General features: G+C 35.6%; 1 protein-coding gene across 3 annotated transcripts in view; it reads left to right on the forward strand.

Annotated features, from left to right (window-relative positions):
- LOC115227619 (transmembrane protein 45B-like) overlaps positions 1 to 17,679 on the forward strand; it is a 93,557-nt gene that overhangs the window by 31,788 nt on the left and 44,090 nt on the right. For all 3 annotated transcript variants that reach the window (XM_036499656.1, XM_029798393.2, XM_029798399.2), the window contains exon 2: positions 498 to 567. The gene's annotated coding sequence lies outside the window, so the exon portion shown is untranslated. The remainder of the gene's footprint in view (positions 1 to 497; positions 568 to 17,679) is intronic.

Raw genomic sequence — 17,679 nt, forward strand, 5'->3', positions numbered from 1 at the left:
TTTTAAATATTATTAGCCTTTTTAATTGCCTACTGCCTTTGCAGTTTATCTCATGCATCACACATTACTAAATATTGGTAACATATTTATTTCATATAACCAGAGAAAATGTTTTAAAAATACTATTTATTAATGATCTTAAATTAATTTAGAATTGATAATAATTTCACTGTGAAAGGGGTCTCATTGTAATACTTAAACACACACTCTACAGCATGTAACAGAAAGATACATGTTTCAAACCAATATTGCTTCTTTTCTTGTTTCTTACTTTGATAAAGGGTTCACCCAAAATATCAGTCTACTTTTTTCCCCCCTTTTTTTTGTCGTACTATTCACTGTACACTGTATTTGTTATATTTTTCTTGTGTTTTTTTTGTCCATCACTTTTGAATTTTGTCTACCTGTTGTACCCTCTCACATTGTCCATCTGCCCATCTCTTATTGCCCACATTTATGCTATTTCAACTCTCATTATTACTTTTATTTTTGTCTAGGAGCAGTATTCTTCTGAGGCTCTGCCAATGTCCACGTTATACTCAAAGAATATATTTAACAGCTTCAAAAGTGAGTGAAATAGTTCTCATTTTAAATCTTTCAAAATTACCATATTTCCTCGTATCTTTATCTTTTACTCATTTCAATCATTGAACTGTGGGCATCCTGAGACACTGCCTTGAAAGCTTTTAGTCAAACAAATCAACCCCCTACTTGTATTTTTTTTTTTAAATCTGGTACTTATTCTGTCAGTTAGTATGCCAAACTGCTTATTACAGTGATGTAAACACACACACACACCTTCACACACATATATATATATATATATATATGAATGCCATGTTGGATCATTAGCCCCTACACGCAATTTTTTTTCTCTCTCCTTGTTTCTCTCCTTGTTTCTTTTCTGTGTATCTTTCTGTCAAAGAGCATAGGCTCGAAACGTAAAAGACTTGTTTTATTTCTATTCCTGAGCGCCATACTAATACATTATTTGTTTGTACTCCACCTGCCTTCGTCTTTTGTTTATTTTCATAAACCTTCCTGTTATATATATATACACACACACACTATATTTGTGGTTTAACAAGGTAGCCATTAGTTTCATATGAAGAGATTTTCACAAATATGAAAGCGTGTCGCATTGGAATTTTGGTAGTCGTTACTATTCTGGCTATTAGTATGTGTGTGTGTGTGTATGTATGTATGTATGTATGTATGTATGTATGTATGTATCTATATATATATATATATATATATATATATATATATACAAACAAACATTAATAAGTTCAATTCTTAAAACCATGGTAGGTTAGAGTCCATAAGCAAAAAGAGTTCTACAAAATCAATTCATAATGCTTAAGAAGTGAACTTTTTGGAAGTACTCTTGTGTGAGGGGAGTAAAAAAAAACCTTTTAAAATATTTCTAGTCAGTTGGTATTTTATTTTATCTTAGTTTATTTAGTTTTTAGTAGCATGACATGCTTTAGAATTTTTATGAATGTTTAGTCATTTATATTTACCTTTTGATAGGCCATTCTATATATTTGTATTTTATTTGCATATATATTTTTACCTTGTGTGTTTTTATGTATACGTATATTTTTATATGTTTAAGAACCATGGTAATATTTATATTTGATCAAATGTTTGAGGTATGGTGTTATATATAAAGTCGTTGACTCGAATTTGATGTTTGTTCTATGATTAATGTCTCTTTATCTTTGTCTCATTTACATTTGAGCACTTCTTTTTTGCAGTCCTATAAATCCTTTTGTTTCCATAGAGACAAACATTATTCCTTGTTGTGTACATATATATACGCACACACACACATACACAAACTTTCAGTTTCTATCTAGCAAATTCATTCATGAGGTATTGGTTAGCTCATTCCTATAGTAGAAGACACTTCCCTAAGCTGCTATGCAGTGGAACTGAACCCAAAACCATGTGGTAGCAAAGTAGGCTTCCTAGCTATGTTTGATTGATATATAACACTGGTCAACACAATTTCTTCTTTGCTAATTTTGGGGTGCTGAATCCAGAAATGACATCTATTTTCTCCCATCACATCAGGTTTGGGCTGTATAAAAAACCATTTTTTTTTTTTAATCACAATTTTTGACCAAAAATGCTATTGTATCCTGATATTTCTAAATACTATTTTTACTTCTTCAAACTATAACAATGCAAATTGGCATTGAAACAAACACTATAAACATTACTGTTAGGCTGTTTGCTCATTTAACAAAGAAAAAAATTAAAAGTAATGCCATTTTTAACAGATGAACCTGACAATCCCAAGTGGTCCTTTATTGTGATACTAAAAGCTGTATAATCAGAAATTTGTAGATGGAATTACCACCAGGTAGACTTCACACAAAACAATAACAAATTCTTTCTTTTGTGATTTATGAATTTTGTTTGTTGTCACATTGACAGGAGCGCCTAAACACATCGAATTCAGAAGACAGTGATTGGCTTTTTATGATGTCATTGTTCTCTCTGATTGGTTGTCATTGTTCTCTTTGCATTCCACCGCCTCTGAATCAATGCATTGCAATCAGTGTGTTTAAATATTACTGAACTCACTGTATTTAGGCACACCTCACATTGACTGGGAAATAGTTACTTTTGTCAGAATCATTAGAACATCTATTAGCATTATAGGAAAAGTTTAGTATTCCTTGCTAGTAGTAGATTCTGCTGGGATATGATGTTGTTCAAGTTTGTAGGAATACAATGAAAAATTTGTGTGGATATGAATGATCATACTTTATCATTTTCATATATTTAGAAAAGAAATAAATATGGTATCCTCAAGGTACTGTACAAATGATCCAGATTTGTTCTGCTACACTTGTGGAGAGTTTACATTCAAAGAAAATAGAAAACAAATCAATGATTTCTAAGAGACGGCCTACTACATGTATTTCAATATTAAACTTGGAGATCAGGACAAGTCATGGGCGTCACACATCATTTGCAAGTCATGCAAGGAGAGTATACGCCTGTGGACAAAAGGTACTCAAACCTCCCTTAAATTTAGGATTCCAGTGATATGGCATGAACTGAAGAATCATCACGATGATTGCTACTTTTGCATGGTTAGTTTGGTTGAATTCAACAAGAAGAACAGAAAGAAAATATCCTACCTCTCCATTCTCTCTGCTATTCGGCCCATACCACATTCTGAACATTTTCTAGCTCCAGTTTTCAAGGGATTTGCTGATATTCCAGTTCCCGCTGTAATCACACGACTTGCACAAGAACTAGAGTACAAGATGACTGAAAGTGATTCTGACCCAGATCTTGATAATGCCATTCAAGCTTACAGTGCTTTTGACTGTTTTGAATCAGCAAATGAACCAAAACTGTTCAATCAAAATGAACTGAGGGACTTAATTCAAGACCTGAATTTACCAAAAGAGTTAGCAGAATTGTTAGCATCATGCCTTCGTAAGAAAAATTTGTTAGCAGCTAAAACAAATGTCACTTTCTACTGCAACTGAGATGCTGAGTTCACCCCATCCTTTGAACAAAACAACGATCTTGTGTTTTGTAAAGAAATTGAACAGTTACTTCTTAGATTGGGCATTGATGAATATGATGCTTGTTATTTATCAATACTTCAAAGTGCAGCTTGAAGTGTGTACTTCTACTCAACACAAACATGTATGCTTCCATACTGATTGGGCACTCCACTACACTCAAAGAAAAGTATGAGCCGATAAAACAGGTGATGGAAAGTATTAACTACTCCAGTCATAAGTGGATTGATTTAAAAATGGTAAACTTTTTACTTGGACAACAAGATCTAACGATCTTGAATAATGTTGTAGACCATTTGAAATATACTTTGCATTGATTTGCAATATCAACATTATCCAAACAATAATCCATAAAATAGTAAAAACTAGCCGATTTTTACAAAAATGGCTAAAAACAAGTAAAGTAGATGTGATGGGTTAAAATGGTTGTGATTTTCAGAATCAGCATGCTCAATATGATATATTTCACCTAAAATATACCCAAGCAGAGGACTAAAGTTGTTTTTTTTTTTACCAGTGTAATATATATAATGTGTTTATGTATTATTATCATAATAACCCATACTCATTGGCACTTCAATGACTCTACTTCCATGTGATAATAGCATTTTAAACTAACCAAACCTTTATTTGGAAGAAATGCTTTCAAAGATGTTTGTTTATCTGCTTCTTTTAAGGAAATATAAACTATTTTTGCTCCTCTCATTGATTGGCAGCCCAAAGACTAGCAAGTTTATTTAATTTACTTTTATTATACATGTTGTTAGCATTGTTAATGTTGTTTGAATCAGGTTACCTACAATTTCCATAATGGAGTGTTCTAAAGCAAAATTGTTAGAATACTAGTTGAACAACAGGACAAATATATTGATTTTGAAGGTAACATTATCCAATCAGAGTTGATTGGTGTTAAATACTGTTTATTAGCTATGGGTTAGTTTGTTGTGCTTTATTCTCCTCTATATGGTGCAGTAGTGTTTGCTAATGATTTTAGTTGATGAGAAAAGCTCCTTGTTCTTTAGCTATAGCTTGTAGATATTCCTTTCGGGTTCATGTGTAATAGAAAGAAAATAAGTACCTTTCAATGTTATTAATGCAGTTCTTTGTTTGCTTTACAGTGCAGCAGTAATGGGTTTGCTTTTAATTACTATAAACTGAATATCAATTGGTATAAGTGGATATATATATATATATATATATATATATATATATATATATATATATATATATATATATATATATATATCGGGCTTAAAATATATTCACTGTTGACAGGCAAGATACTGCAGTTTTTGTCAAAGATAAATCTCTTATAAGTGTACTGTGTTAAAAACACAATATATATATTAGGAGGAAGAAAAAATTGCAGGTCCCTTCTTTCTACTATGTTTGAAATTTTGGCTCTTTGTCTAAATGTATCATTGTTGTGTCTTTTCTGTATTTCCATGCTCATTGCACTGATGAATTTTCTGATTTAGTACATTCTGTCAAGACTTTTAACTTATTATTTACATTTGACGGATATTTGTCCTCATCTTGTTTGTTGTTAACACAACATTTTAGCTGATATACCCTCCAGCTTTCATCAAGTTTTCTTGGAAATTTCGAACCTGGGTTCTCATTCCTAAGGTATTTTTCGAAGATTTTTATTATCATTATTTTTCAGGTCTCTGCTTGGAAATCGAACTTGGAATCTTGGGGTTAGTAGCCCATGCTCTTAACCACTACGCCATATGCCCGTGGACAATTATGGAGTAAATTTTAGGGCTTATAAATCTAATATTTTCCTATCCTTCCTTAATACCAGTTCCCATGTGCTCCTCATATCTGCACTTGGTCTGCTTAGGAGGTTGTTGTGTCTTAGCATATGTGCTGCTTCTTTTAGTTTATGTATTTTCCAGTGGTGTTCTCTGTCTATTATTTTAACTTCATCCCACAGAGGGAGGTGGTCTCCATTTATCCATACATGATCAGCTATACCCAATTTATCAATATCTCCTCCTTTCACAGCTTTGCAATGTTTGTCTACCCTTATTTTGATGGGGTGGCATGTTCCGCCTTTGTAGAACCTACCACAGCTGCATGGGATGGACTACACGCAGTCTTTGGTCATATTCTCTTCTACTGGTGGTTTTACTAAAAGGAGATATTTGCAAATTGTTGTATTACTCTTGAATACTGTCCTGATGTCATATGGGCTGCATATGTTTTGTATCTTTTTAGAGAGGCCTTTCAAATAGGGTAGACAGACTGAGGACAGTTTATTGGTTTCATTCTCATTTTTCTTCATAATTGGAATGGATAGTATGTTTTTGGGGGTAGTTGATGCTTAATAGATTGTTATTGAACTTTATCATTTCTTCGTGATGTGTATCATGATTGCTACTTATATTCTTTGCTCAATGTTTTAGGCACTGAGCAGTCCTTCTCTTTACACTGTATGGATGGTGGGAGTTGAAGTTTAGGTATCATCCAGTGAAGGTCAGCTTGCAGTATACGGATGTCCTGAATTTATAATTGGTGCATGTTATTAACACATCCAGGAACGCTAGCTGATTGTCTTTTTCCTTTTCCATTGTTAACTGTATGGATGACTTTATTGAGTTCATATGATCTAATAGCACTTGGACATCTTCCTGGTGGGGGCCAGAGTATAAAGGTGCCATCAACATATCGCAGCCATAGGGTTAGTTTTAGTGGTGTTGATCCTAAACCCAAATTCTCAGTATTCCATGTATGTATTGGCTATTATCGGTGATAAGGGTGAACCCATAACTAAACCCTCTTCTTGTAAATATATATCAGTGTCCATACTGAAGTAGGTAGTTTCTACACTGAAGGATAACATTTCCATCAAGTTTCTTATTGGTATACTAGTGCATTCTTTTAGATGGGTGTCTATCACTTGTTTTTCTTGAATCACCGATAGTGCTTCACCAGTTGGTACTTTGGTGAACAGACTTATCACAACTAGACTCACTATCTGGTTGGATTCAATAGGAGTATCCTTGATCAATTCTGTAAAGTGGATAGAATTCTTCACGTACGATGTGGACTTTTCTGCTAATGGACTGATTATATCCACAAGGAAGCAGCTCAGTGGATGACATGCTGAACCTCTACAGCTCACTATAGGTCTTAATGGAATACCATCCTTGTGAATCTTAGGGAGACCGTACATGTGTGGTAGTTTACTGTAGTGTCAAGTCAGTTGTCTGTACTTCATTGGTGTAAAATGATCTTTGTTCTTGATCAAGATTTGTGACAACTTCCTCTCTGTTTTCAGAGTTGGGTCTTTCTTTTCTTTTACTGTAGCTACCATCACTTGTAAAACTTGCCAATTTTTCAGAGTAGTCAGACTTGTTCATCACCACTGTAGCATTTCCCTTGTCTACTATGTGAAAGGCCTCTCCAAAAAAATACAAAACATATGCGGCCCATATGACATCAGGACAGTATTCAAGAGTATTACAACACTTTGCAAATATCTCCTTCAAGTAAAACCACCAGTAGAAGAGAATATGACCAAAGACTGCATGTAGTCCATCCCTGTGGTAGGTTATACAAAGGCGAAACATGCCATCCCCTCAAAATAAAAGTAGATGAATATCACAAAGCTGTGACATGAAGAGATATTGATAAATCGGGTATAGCTGATCATGTATGGAAAAACAGACACCACTTCTCCCCGTGGGATGAAGTTAAAATAATAGACAGAGAATACTACTGGAAAATACATAAACTAAAAAAAGCAGCATATATGCTAGGACACAATAACCTCCTAAGCAGACCGAGTGCAGATATGAGTCGCATATGGGAACTGGTATTAAGGAAGGATAAGAAAATATTAGACTTATAAGCCCTAAAATTTACTCCATATTTGCCCACGGGCATATGGCGTAGTGGTGCTGGCTACTAACCCCAAGATTCCGAGTTCGATTCCAGAATAATATTAATAATAATAATATCAAAAAATAACTTAAGAATGAGAACCCAGGTTTGAAATTTCCAAGAAAACTTGAAGGCTGGAGGGTATATCAGCCGAAAAGTTGTGTTAACAACAAACAAGATGAGGACAAATATCCGTCAAATGTAAATAATGTACATAATTCCTCATCTCTTAAATATAGAACTAAGTCATTTAACTGTTTAGTATTCTAATCCAAATACTATACCAGTTTTATGTTCAAACTGGCCAGACCTGACCTCTCACACCTACCCTACAATGTCATTCTGAAAATATACAATCACATCATTGAAATCTCAAAGCTAAGAGATGAGGCATGATTAATTCCAAAACAGCATGAATAAATAAGCATTAAATTTGACAGAAGGGTTAAACATGTCACTCACTTCTCTTTCCAGGTACATTGTTTCTCTGTTGAGCTTCCTGTTAATCTTGAATCCTTTTATTTTTATAGCTTCTTTCCACAAGCTGCTGCTCTCAGGAACTCATTACCACCATTTTGTTTTCCTTTAGTCTATGATATTCACTTCTGTTTAGCTTTCTGTCAATGGACATTTTTTGAATTGGTAGGTCCCTTCTTTTGCTTTTCTGTAGTCTTTTATGTTACAGTGTCATTAAGCCTTGATTAGAACAAAAATGTTTTTTAAAAATTAATGGTATAAATGAAATGGTTCCAAGTAGAAACCAAACCTGGATTATTGACAAATATATTAGACTGGTTTTTAATTAATGAATCTGACAGTTATTTAAAACCAGTCCTAACTAAGCTAGACTAGCTTTCTTTAATATACTGATTTATCAAGTTTACATTAGATATACCGTTTAAAGCAAAATATATTATAACCTCATAAATATTCGTAGCTCAGAATTTCATTTTTCATGATACCACAATGCTGTAGAACAATTACATTATAGATTTAGATATATTTAAAAGCATTCTAGTAATGGTAATTATATTGTGCTCAACTTAATTATTGGATTCTGATTTTCCTTAATTTCTGCTATATTGTTTTTTCTCAGCTATAACAGAAACTTCATCCAATAGTGGCATGTGATTTTTGTTTTTATATCATAGATTGTTATATTATTCCTGGCATCTTAAACGAAAGGAGAAATATATATTTTGGCTATCTTTCAACATTTTTATCTCTTTCTATTCTAACATTGATTAGGTGTACTGTTGTATCTCAGGAGGGTCATTATGCAAATAATAAACACATATGCTTTATTTTCACTTCTCTATTTTTTGCTTGCAAATTGGTTAACTATTTAACCAATTAACTAAGCAATTGTTTGGTCAATCAATCAATCAGCTAACTTTGTCTAAGTACTTTTTGTCTCCATTTGTGTCTTCTTCATGGAAATAATCTCTACTCCAGATTTGTTTTAGGTCCGGAGAGCATATGTCATTGATGAGGTTGTGAATGATGACAAATGGACTTTGACAAACCCAGCTAATTGATTGATTGACCAAATGATTAATCAAGCAATTGGTTAGTTAATTGGTTAAATAATTAATCAGTTGGCACTAATAATAAAAGAAATGAAATAGGACCAGTGCATGTATTTATTACTGGTATAATGACCTTCCCATGATACAACAAAATATGTTTCAACACACAAGTTCATGACAAGTGTCTTGCAAACCAAATACAAAAATTAAATATTGTACACATGCAGAGGACATATAGACTACTGTATTTAGAGGACATATAAACTACTGTTGAAGAGTGTAATATTTAATTATATCACACCCTTGAACACAACTTATCTAGTTAGATGATAGGTACCAAATTTTTCTGGGCAAAGTTAAATACAATAGCATTAACATCCTATACATGAATAGATAGGTTTTTCATTTCATTAATACTTCAAAGTGACAATTCAGGCACCAGCCCTATGGATGAAGTCTTGTAGTTCTTGAATAGATTATCCGAAGTTTATTTCTTTAATCACTTTGGTGCTAAATATAAACAAACATCAAGCTTCATGAAGACTTATTGTAAGATACTTAGCACCTTCAGTTAACCTCATCATTAGATATTTACTTTTCTTCTTCTTCAAGTGGCTGCAACTAGGTTCCTTTTTACAATGTCACACCAGGAATCTCTGTCCCCATTAGATTTAATAGTTCTTCAATTTCATGCTGTGTGTCTATGCCAATAACATCAATGTAGTTGAGTGCTCTTTGTCTTTTCTTTAAGTGCACAAGTCTACAAAATATAACATCTGATATTGCCTGTTGCTTAGCATGATAGCAGTAACCAGTAAAGCATACCCTGCCTTGGGCAGTAATAGTAGAGATAAGGAGAATGTATCCATAAATCCCCTCTTGTGCCCACATCATGAGATGTTTTGAACCCTCATAACAAGCCTAATATAGGTGCCTTCAAGTGATCTTGGAGCTCCATTTTTATATACATCATACACACACACAAACACATTTTATAGGTACAGCCATGGCTGTGTCATTAAGAAGCTTGCTTCCCAACCATGTGGTCTTAGTTTCAATCACACTGCATGAAACCGTGGGCAAGTGTTTCCTACTACAGTTCTGGGCTAATCAAAGCCTTGTGAGTGTGAGTGAATTTGGTTGGTAAACTGAAAGAATTTTATCATGTCGTGTGTGTGTGTGTACTTTTATTTAAACATTACATGATGGTTGTAAATGAGCATCATTATCTTACAAGTAAGTCTTCTGAGAAAATCATGTCTCTCTATGAGGGAAATATTACCTTGCTTGGAAAGAGGTGAGTATTAGTAATGAAACAGGCATCCAACCATAAAAAAATCTGCTTTGGAAAATTGTGCATTAAATTATGATGATGATGATCCTGTTTCTCATCCTAAACTACTTGATATATGAATAACTGCCTAGTATTGCTATAAATTAGTTATGAAACAAGAACTAAACTCATTTGTTTTACTCATCACATGAATATTTAGTTGCTATGCAGCACTTATATGTTCAAAATAAAACCTCATTAGAACTGTGAATTGCAGTGTTTTTGTTATATTTTTGTCTCTAGCCATGGTATTGTCTATATCTTGTTGTTCCATAGTTTTCAGACAATAGTAACTTCTCATTCCTTCAATACCTTTTTTAGATTCCTTACATTTCTGAATTCCATATTTATCAGCATACTTTCCACTCGAGTGGTTACCTATTGTTATTACTATTATTGTCGGTGTTGTTATTAAATTTATTATTATTACTTTTATATTCCCACCAGACATGCTTTTAATGCTCTCTTTTATGCTCAATAGTGTTTCATTGTCTTCATGACCACCATCATCACTACTATAGCATAGTCACCACCTTCACATCATCATCACATCACATCACATCACAACACCACCACTTGATAGGACTGAATATATCTAACACCTCATATTCTTTCTTTTCTTAACTGTTAATAAAGATGTATTATATTTTGACTCTTTTATCCATTTACTTTCACCTGTATTATGAATAGAGTTTGAAACAAACTTAGTGTGAGTGTCTTGTCTTGTACTTTCGGGGTACAAGAAAGCAATCACTAGTCGTTGCTTTAAAATCCAGAATTCTACTAGTCAGAAACAACAAGACGCAGACGTAAAATATATATAACTACTTTATTCTCTTTCTTGGTAACAATAACAATAAGTGTGTTATCTGATGTCCTTGATTCTGGGCGCGCAAGGCTGAAAGTTAATAGATTGTAATATTTACAATGTCCAGCCGCTAAACCAGAAAGGGGTCAGCCGCTAAACCAGAAAGGGGTCAAGATGGCGTCGAACAGGGAAGTTGAATGTGGTCGGCAACAATTTGGTTAAAGGCATTCGGCCGACTGCTGCTATCAACCGGAGAGAATATATGCGTGACCGCCGCCTTCAATCGCTGGGTCCCAAGTCGCCGCTTGCTGCTGCTAGTGGTCAAACGTTCTACGACCCCCTTGCCTCGCTAACTACCACGATAGGCAAGCGGGTCGTGCTTCCGGTGGTTCGCGCATGTGCGAGAGGGCCCTTCCTTTCTCTGCCTTGGTAAAGGCACCAACACGCGCGAAATACAAATGGACGGTGCGCGAGCGCACGCCGTTGTAGGATCACTACAAGTTTTTAGGAATAATAACCCCCATTTGGCTTATAAGATCTAGTTTATGTTTAAATCCAGTCCACAAAACCAAACAAGTTTGTTGCAATTGTAGTTAACTACATGGAACTGAATGGTCAAAATTGACCAGAGATCAGTGGATATAAGCCCCAGAGCACAAGGAAACTATCGAAGTCTCTATTGATAAGAATAGTTAAAGTTTGCAAATTTAAACAAGTTTTGTTTAAGGACCATCTTCAGAGTAAAAAAGTGTCCTTACCAGCAATATTAGAGAACATGGCTGCCCCTCATACACAGATTTCTGTAAATTTGTGAACAGATATCAGAAAGCTAACTTACAAGTCAGTAGAAATTAAAAGATATGTTTTATAGTCACTTGTTGCTAAGTTGAGTATTTCTTTTCTGTTAGTTTGTAAAACTGCTGATAAGGTTGTATTATATTATATATTATATTATATTATATGTAGATGTGCGCACACACACATATACATATACACACACACATACACGTGTATGTGTGTCTATTAGCTTTCTCTCTCTCCATGCACATGTGTAGGTGTTCAGATAAAAGTACCTTTTCAAATAAACATTAAGATATTTATCGACTGTAATGTTGCATTTCACTAGACACAAAGGTGGGTTGACCATTGGCTTTTTTGTTCCCTTTTTTTTTGTTTGCAGGAGGGTGGGGAAAGCTTCCTTTGTGTTCAGATTTGTTATAGCTAGTGTCTACATGCATGACAATAAAGTGAGTGTGATCTATTTCAAGTGTATAGATGAAAGTGGCTTACTAGTTAAAGGTTCTGGGCTAAGTAAGCAACCTTTGTACTCTATGGATATGAGTGGATTTGTCTCAGCTCATGTGTACTCTTGTACAATTTCTTCTTTTATTCTTTTACTTGTTTCAGTCATTTGACTGTGGCCATGCTAGAGCACCACCTTAAGGGGTTTTTCAGTCAAACATATCAACCGCAAGACTTATTCTTTGTAAGCCTAGTACTTATTTTATCAGTCTCTTTTGCTGAACTGCTAAGCTACGGGGACATAAACACACCAACACTGGCTGTCGAGTGGTGAAGGGGGAACAAACAAAGCTACTAAGATACACATGCATAAATATATACATATATGATGGGCCTTTTACAGTTTCTGTCTACCAAATCCACTCTCAAGGCTTTGGCCAGCCCAAGGCTATAGTAGCAGACACTTGCCTAAGGTGTCACGCAGCAGGACTGAATCATAAACGAAGCGGTTGGGAAGCAACCTTCTTACCACACAACCACACCTGCGCCTCACTTTGTCTCACCTTATAAGGTAAAATCTCTTCATGTTAATTAACATAGGAATGTAAGCAAGAGAAGTTATTGCAGTATGAGTGCAGACAAGGTCCTCACCTCTGAGATTTAGCTTTGGCTTTTGTTGAATATTTAATGATGCATCACTTCACCCTTTCACTTAGCTGTGTTGTCATACACAATGAAGACTGGTTATGTAACTAAACTGACATTATACTAACTACAATAAATGTTTACTGTGAATTGTTTTATTGTCCAAGAAGCTATGCTTTCATGTTGTTTTGCTTAGCCCCAAATCAGCTTAGGTCAAGTAGGCCTCTGAGGAAAAGCATTCCAGCCATGATCATCCCATCTCTTAAGACTGTTTATCACAAAGCTACATTATTCAATATGTCCTTATTTTTAAAGGTGGTAGAGTATGATGTGAGAGAGAGAGAGAAGAGAAAAGGAGAGAGAGTTAGGTGTTATTTCTAACATATCAAGCAACCATGGAGTGACTCTCTGAACGTTTGGCTTGTGTTGAAAACCACTCAAGATAGTTTATGAAAATCAGCTCATTACATTGGTTCAAATTTGTGTTAAATTTAGATTTTCAATTCATCATCATTTTACATCTGCTTTCCATGCTAGCATGGTTTGGGTGGTTTGGCAGGAACTGATAGGCTGGAGAACTGACAGCATTTTACTCCAATATCTACTTTCACATGGTTTCTGCAGCTAGATGCCTTTCTTAACACCAACCACTTTACAGCATATATTAGGTGCATTTTTGTTATAACACCAACACTAAAAGAGTTTCTCATGGCCTTTGGCAAAACCTAAAAGGTCCGCTCAACCCTGAGTTGTCTCTGGCAAAAATGTAAGATTGCTCTTAGCTCCATTGACAGCTCCCTTGTAACCACAAAAGCCACTACATACTAGGTTCAAGTGGATCCTATCTATGTGATCCAATATGCTTGTAGTGACAGTTTCCAACAAGTTTTTGTCAACATGGTGCTGCTGGACAGCACCCCTAACAATACCCTAGATGCAGCTGTCCAATGAGATTCAAAAGAGTTCAGCTATGAGGTCACATGATGCATGGATCACATGACCACATGGTTTTCTCAGATCTTACCTGATACAAACTGCTGTCTCTTTGTCATACAGGACTTGTACATGATGTCAATATCACACCACACCACTTTCACCTACTTAACGAGGGTCTTCATTAACCTGCTGGAGTGATCACTGATGATATCCTAGACTAGCTACATGAACTTGGCCATCCCTAATGACTGCTGAGAATGTTTCTTTTTCTTGTCCACAGATAGCTCTTCCCAACCCTGAACACAAAGGATCCAGCCACATTCAAGAAGCTGGCAAACTCCAATTTGTGTGGTTGACAGCTTAAGCCATGAGCATAGTGTGCTTTTTATTTTCTCTGTCATATTCAAATTTGCCATGTTGATGTTGTTGATTAATCTGAAAGCAAAAAGAAAAAATTGAAATTTGGAGCATGTCATCTTCTATTTATGACCGATTAACATTTTCCTCTAGTCTTTACATGTTGAACTACAGGATATATTGTATATGGGAGACAGAAATATGTCATTACTGCTTAATATACATTCATAAAAAAAAATAGAAAGAGAGAGGGAGAGAGAGACATATATACACACACACATACCATCATCATTATCATCATCATTGTTGTTTAACATCTGCTTTTCGTGCTGGCATGGGTTGGACTGGACTCCAATCTGATCTAGCAAGGTTTCTTCAGCTGGATGCTCTTCCTAACGTCAACCACTCCAAGAGTGTAGTGGCTACTTTTTATGTGCCACTGGCATGAGGACTAGTCAGGCAGTACTGGCATCGACCACACTTGAATGGTACTCTTTACATGCCACCAGCACTGGAGCCAGTCAGGCAGCACTGGCTACAGCCATACTCAAGTGGTGCTTTTTATGTGCCACCGGCACAGGACCAGTCAAGCGGCACTGGCATCGACCACGCTCAAATGAAGCTTTTTATGTGCCACACATACATATATATATATACACACATGTATATGCATACATGCACACAGTGGGGTTGAGAAGGGCATCCAGCCATAAAAACTATGCCAAAACAGACACTGAAACCTGGTACAGTCTTCTGCCTAGCCAGCTCCTGTCAATCCGTCCAACCCATGCCAACATGGAAAGCAGATGTTAAATGATGATAATGATAAGGATACATACATATACTGCAGTGAATTGATTTAATTGTACCTACATGTACAGAATAAATCACCATTGTAATCTACAGCCTATGTTTCTTTTAAATAACAATGCAATTTCATACATTTTAATGATTGGCTAAATGGCATTTGAAGAATTTTATGCACTTCTGTAGCAGTATATATTAGATACATATATTAGATAAATTCAAATGAAATAAGGACAAAGATAAACTAGTCAATATATTAACTACTTTAAAATCCATTTAGCACCATCTTCACTTTGTTTTTGTTTTGTTTTTTTGCTTGATTTTTTAAAAAGTTTTTTGTTTTTGTTTTTTAAATTATAATTTTGTTGTACTGCATAATATAAATATATTATCACATGGGCATGTTCTGAGGAAGGTAATTGTGTTTGAGGTAAATGGAGCATGAAAGCAAGGTAGACTAAGGAAAAGGTGGAGGGGACAGGTGGAGGAGGAGATTGGGAGGGTTAGTTTGAAAAAGGAGAACACCCAAAGCCAGGCAAGACGGTGTGAGGGCAGATACTATGGCATTGAAGTAGATTTGGCCTCCCCTGTTAACGGGAACAAAATCTGAATTTAAAACATTGGATGATGATGATGATGATGATACAAGTCTTGTTTGTAGAAATATAACAATGTGACTTGAGATAATTCACCAACAAAAATATATCTGAAGTGGCTCCTTTTCACTTGTTTAAAAGCAGTCATAAGAGTACTTCAGACAAAGATAATCTTTTGAAGTTTTCCATGGCAATTTTTATTATCATTACTAATATCAACAGCATACCCATGTCATCAAAAGTGCTGACAGTTTTATTGATAGCAAATGGTGCATCAAAAACAATGGGAGAAACCATTTATAATTGTCAGCAAGTAAGTTAATACATGTACCTGTACAGAATTCAAGCACTGGAACAATCAGATGCAGTTGTAATATCTTGGTAAAAAATATTATCATCCACGTAATATCTGAAACCTCCACTTTTCCATGTTCAGATGGAGCAAACAGATTTTGTACAGCTAGCTGCCCTTCCCTCTTTCTAAGAAAGCTAATATTTCACCATGCCCACACATGGTTACATGAAAAATTGGAAACAAAACGCATCTCTTGCATGACAGTCACGCTTGCTTACAACTGTTGCCTGACGTCAAGGCAAGGAGACAGTAAAACAAATGCACACACACATATATGTGTCTATTTATATACATGTATACTCTTGTACACATATGTATATATATATGTGTGTGTGTGTGTGTGTGTATACATATATGTATGTATATTTATATGTGTATATATGTATATATATATGTGTATGTATGTATATTTATATGCATTTATCATCATCATCATACATCCATTGTCCATGCTGACATGGGTTGGACGGTTTGACCCGGGCTGGCAAGCTGGAAGGCTGCACCAGACTCCTGTCTGATTTGGCATGGTTTCCACAGATGGACACACTTCCTAATGCCAACTACTCCAAGAGTGTAATAGGTGCTTTTACGTGCCACCAGCACAGGTGCTATTTGTATACACCAGTATCTGCCATGACTGCGATTTTACTTGGCTTGATGAATCTTCTTCTTCTCAGGCACAACATAATGCCAAAGGTTTTGGTCATTTGTTATTGCCTCTGTGAGGCCAACATTCAAAAGGAGCATTTCAGGTGCCACCAGCATCAGTGACTTTGCCTCCATGAGGCCCAACACTCGAAAGGTGCTTTTTACATGCCACCAGTATGAGTGCAAGTTATGTGACACCAGCATCGGCCATAACTATGATTTTGCTTGGCTTGATGGGTCTTCTCAAGCACAGCATATTGCCAAAGGTCTCAGTCACTACTCATTGACTCTGTGAGGCTCAAAGTTCAAAGATCATACTTCACCACCTCATCCCATACCTTCCTGAGTCTGTCTCTACCACAGGTTTCCTCCTGAGTTACAGATCAGCACTTCTTTACACAACTGTCCTCATCCATATGAATTACATGACATACCAGCGCAGTCATCTCTCTTGCACACCACATCTGATGCTTCTTATACCCAACTTTTCTCTCAAGATGCTTACACTCTGTTGAACATGCACACTGATGTTGCACAGCCAGCAAAGCATACTGGTTTCATTTCTTTCAAGCCTCCACATATCCTCAGCTGTCACAGCCCATGTTTCACTGCCATGTAGCATAGTTGTTCACACACAGGCATCATACAATCTGCCTTTCACTCTGAGGCCCTTTGTTGCCAGCAAAGGTACAAGCTCTCTGAACTTTGCCCAGCCTATTCTTATTCTCACACCTACACTCTCAGAGCATCCATCTCCACTACTAACTTGGTCACCTAGACACTGGAAGCTATCTATTACCTCTAGCTTATTGCTCTGGCAGTTGATGGAGTCTATTTTATGTACATTTTCAGTGTTTATTGTACCTGTACATTTTCCACACACAAAAGCTATTTTCCCTGTTAACTTTCCTCTGATGTTATTTCATCTCTTATGTGTCCATAGCTTACACTGGGTACATCTTATGGAGTTTCTATCTA

Source organism: Octopus sinensis, linkage group LG2, assembly GCF_006345805.1.
Source record: "Octopus sinensis linkage group LG2, ASM634580v1, whole genome shotgun sequence".
NCBI lineage: Eukaryota > Metazoa > Mollusca > Cephalopoda > Octopoda > Octopodidae > Octopus > Octopus sinensis.